The sequence below is a fragment of the Mustela nigripes genome, chromosome 2 (assembly GCF_022355385.1).
Source record: "Mustela nigripes isolate SB6536 chromosome 2, MUSNIG.SB6536, whole genome shotgun sequence".
Classification (NCBI taxonomy): domain Eukaryota; kingdom Metazoa; phylum Chordata; class Mammalia; order Carnivora; family Mustelidae; genus Mustela; species Mustela nigripes.
Window position 1 is genome coordinate 106,367,345 of NC_081558.1, and position 4,749 is coordinate 106,372,093.

The window sequence follows — 4,749 nt, forward strand, 5'->3', positions numbered from 1 at the left end:
TATTCCCACGTTCCTTACAATACTTTACACAATAGCAAGATGTAGAAATAATTTAGATGTCCATTGATGAATTAATGGATAAAGAAAATATGAGAGATATAGATTATAGATACAGATACAGATATATACACACAATGGAATATTATTCAGTCTTATAAAAGAAGGAACTTTTGCAATATGCAACAATAGAGATGAACCTTGAGGATATTGGGCTAAATAAAGTATGTTCAGTCACAGAAAGACAACTACTGCATGATTCCACCTCTCTGGGATACCTAAATAGTCAAATTCATAGGATCAAATAATGGATTGGTGGTTTTCAGGGCCTAGAAGGAAGTGGAAATAGGAAGCTACTAATCAATGGGCATAAAGTTTTAGTTATACAAGATGAATAAATTCTAGAGATCTGCCCTACAACGTTGTACCTATAGTCAATGTTAATGCATTGTACTCTTAAAATGTTGTTAAGAAGGTAGATTGTATATTAAGTGGTCTTACCATAATAAAATAAAATTTTGATAAAGGACAAAAAATTAACATTCTAACTGAGGTATGCTTTAAGCATAAAACACATTCTGGATTTTGGACATTCCAGACTTAAAATCATAATGGGCAATATTTCATTAATAATTATTTTAATATGGGCTGCATGTTGAAGATAAATACATATACATATAAAATATTTTATTAAAACCTAAAAAAGACATCTTAAAGCTCAATAAGATTACTAATAAAATATGAGCAAAATGTTTGAGTGTAGATTTCTCAACAGAATAGTATGAATGGTTGTAAGTGCAAGAAAACATGATCAGAAACATCTTTATTTATCATAAATATGCAAATTAAATCCATAATGTAATAATACCACATATTAATAAGAATGGCTAAAATTAAAGACTAATTTCTGACAGAGAGATGGAACAAGAACTTTCATTCATTGCTGGTGGAAATATAAAATTATATCCCTAGTTTGGATAATAGCTTAACAGTTCTTAAAAATTTACACGTGTATATGCAACATAACTCAGCAATTCCATGACTGGATATTTAACCCAAAGAAATCAAAACCTACAACCTGCATAAAATCTTGAACAATCTATTAAAATTTTTCATAAGTTTTATTCATAACTATCAAAAATTGGAAATAACCCAAATGTTCTTCAACAAATAAATATATCCTAAGATAATCATACAGCAAGATAATTCTCAGAGACTAAAAGGGATAAACTGTGGATACATACAAGAACAGGATAAGTCAAAAAGTTTATACTAAGTGAAAGAAGCCAGATCAAAAAGAGTCCATACTGCTTGATCATATTTACTTAAAATTCTAGACCAGACTAAATTATTAAATTGTGAAAAAAAAAAAAAAAAAAGTTTGCGTGAAACAAGAGTGGGGGTGGATTACTGACAAAGAACCCAAGGAAAACTTTTAGGTGATGTAAATGTTCTATATTTTGATGGGGGTAATGGTTACATCAGGAGATATATTTAACAAAACATACCTAATTCTGAACTTAAAATGGGGGCATTTGTTATATATAAATTATACCACAGCAAAGTGGATGTAAATCATAACATACTTTCTTAGTTGTGGTGTGGGTCATTAGGAAAAGATTATATCCATTGAATAAGGTGAGAGCAGTGGTATCTATGTGGACCACCGGTAGAAAACTGACCCTAATTAAAATTTCACAATGGTCATTTATAAGAGCAGAGTCATACACCTATATTATAAGGACGTCAATATAAAAAACCTAAAAAAAATAGATTCTGAATTTATTTGGGTCAATAACATAAGAAACTCACAAAAATAGCTGGAAAACACTTTGAGAAAACACTAATCTTGGGCATCTGTGTGCCTCAGTTGGTTAAGCATCTGTCTTTAGCTCAGGTCATGGTCCAGTGTCCTGGGATTGAGATCTAGCCCTGCTCCAGCTGCCTGCTCAGTGGGAGCCTGTTTCTTCCACTCTCCTCTACTTGTGTTCTATCTCAAACTATCTATGTCTCTCTCAAATAAATAAATAAAATCTTGAAAAAAGAAAGTGTCTAATCATTTATAATGAATATATTCAATGATCATTCCAATGTAGCTTGTTTTATTGTGATATACTGATGGAAGGTGGGATACAGAAAGCATTTTGATTAACCATTATACTCTACACATTGCTGAGCTACAAGTTGAATCAACCAGAAACTGTAGCATAGGAACTTTAAATATAAAGGGGAAAAACATGCACAAAAGTTACTCTAAGACAAGTGCTTTCCTACAAAGATGTGGTAATAAAGAAATATTCCAGGAAGTAACACATTTATGATGCAGACAAAACTTTAACAGCCATCCTGAAAAGGCATACTTGGCACAGAAATTAACACGTTAAAAAGACATCATCAATCTAAACTTTTTTAAAGCCATAAAATAAAGAGCACTCTCTGTGTTAGCATTTGCAAATGTATCCTTCCAGCAATGCTCAAACAGCACATAGAATTAGCTGAAGCATTCAGTTCAAAATTAGTACTGAAATGGAGTCCTGGAAACTCAAATAACCACCCACATCTGAGCCATGAAAGAGTAATTTAGCTCCGCCTCAGGGGCAATATGTTTCATAAAACCCCTATCTTTTTTCTATGATACAATGCAACTAATCTTAATGGGTTTTGACTTAAAAACCTCACAAAGTCTGCAGCAAAATAACCCAGAATTACCATATATTCAATTAAACATACTGTGTTGCTCTAGGGGGATTGGACTTGAATACAGTGTTTATCAAGATTGCAAAATCTAAGAGCTGCTTCTACTCTATTAACTGGCTAATCTGAGCTCTAAATGAAGACATTAAAAGGAGAAAATATATCTCTTTCAATAATGGAAATAATTCTTTATCTGATAAACTTTTTTTCTTCCTGCATTTCAGGTTCTATACATCCCAACCCACATTTATTTTCTCAAATTCCAAATGTAGACTGTTCTTTTAAAGTTTCTGTTCAGTCGTCAACTTCTGCATGCTACCATTAATTTCCCTTAAAAAAGGAGAAATCTTCCCTTGAATTTATTTAACACTTCCTATTCCTCAATTTTTAAATATATCATTTCTTTTCATACATTATGTCATAATCTCATTCTGGATTTCAAGTTCTTTGATCCCAAAATATGTCTTTTTTTTTTTTTAAAGAAGATTTTATTTATTTATTTGACAGACAGAGATCACAAGTACGCAGAGAGGCAGGCAGAGAGAGAGGGGGAAGCAGGCTCTCTCAGCCTGAGCTGAAGGCAGAGGCTTTAACCCACTGAGCCACCCAGGCGCCCCCCAAAATATGTCTTATATACATTGACAAATTGGTATCTTTAAGACATTTGATATTATGCCTAATAAAGAGTCAAAAAGAAATTATTAAAGTGATACAAAGTTTATTCAGGAGAAGAGTTCTATTTGAAAATTCTATTAGTGTAATTTCATGTGAAAGCAAAATTTGGTCCTATTATGGGACAACATATTTCTTTGAATTCCTAAACAGTTCTGTTCTAGTTTTATAATTTTACTTGAGAGTAACATAAAAAAACATATTTGAAGAAAAAGATGATAAGATGGAGGAAGACAACAATGGGGAAGGGAGAAGGTAAGAATTTGTATGGTATAAAGGAAACCAACCAAAACACTAGCAGGAAGGGGGTGACACAACATTTTTTAATAGATATGAACTAACAATTGATAATTATATCATAAATTTATCAATGTGAATTTGTCAATTCTTTTACACAAATGATACAATCTTAATGAATTGCACCATCATCTAAGATCTGAACTGATAAATTCATCTCCCTGTTCAAAATGTTCAGGAAATTTCACTTGAACTGTGGGAATACCCAGTTTATTCTTTCACTAGAAAGAGAGGTATGTTTCTCAGCCAGATAGTAGGGAAAGAAAAGAGATTCTAATTTAGGTAAATTGAGCTGCATACATCAAAGAAGGAAATGACAGAAATTAACTAAAAATGTGGGCATGGAGGTGTGTCTCTAAGATATTCTTTTAAGATTAATGCTCTAAATATCATGGCTGACTAAAGACCCACTGTTACACCACTGGATCCACCTAGACATGCATGTGGAAGCCATACTTCCTCAGGTTGCTCCCAGCCAATAACTGAGCATGATGGTGGTGGTAGCTAGATCATTCCTGCCTACATAAACAATTTTTGCTTAAGGATTTCCTTTGGTTAAGGCATTCTTAGGATTGGACTGAGGTCTGAGAAGGTAGGATTTGCCCAAGTCTTGTGGTTATTTTTTTCCTTTTTATTTCTCCAGTGTCAGACCTGAATTGTTGTCTGAAGCCTTCTAACTGTTTACTTTGCTCCTTTATTTCATGATTTGCAGGCATTTCTCTCAATAAATCTCAGATTTCCAGCCCTGTCTTGGCTTTTACTTCTCAAGAGATCTGAACTGAATAAAAAGAACATCTCTTTAGATTTATTTGCCCCACAAGTGGAGGCTCAGATTTAAGCCATTCACATGCATATACTTGGGATTTTTCCCAGACCCCTTATCCCAACTTATGATTCTTTATAAGAAATTTTCTTCTTTGTAGTATCTAGGCCACTGATTTTCAAATACTTCTATGAGATTTATTCTAATAATGCTATATTAAGAACAAATTTAGATATATCAGGGGGAGGAGTCAAGATGGCGGAGAAGTAGCAGGCGGAGACTACTTCAGCTAGCCGGAGATCAGCTAGATAGCTTATCTAAAGATT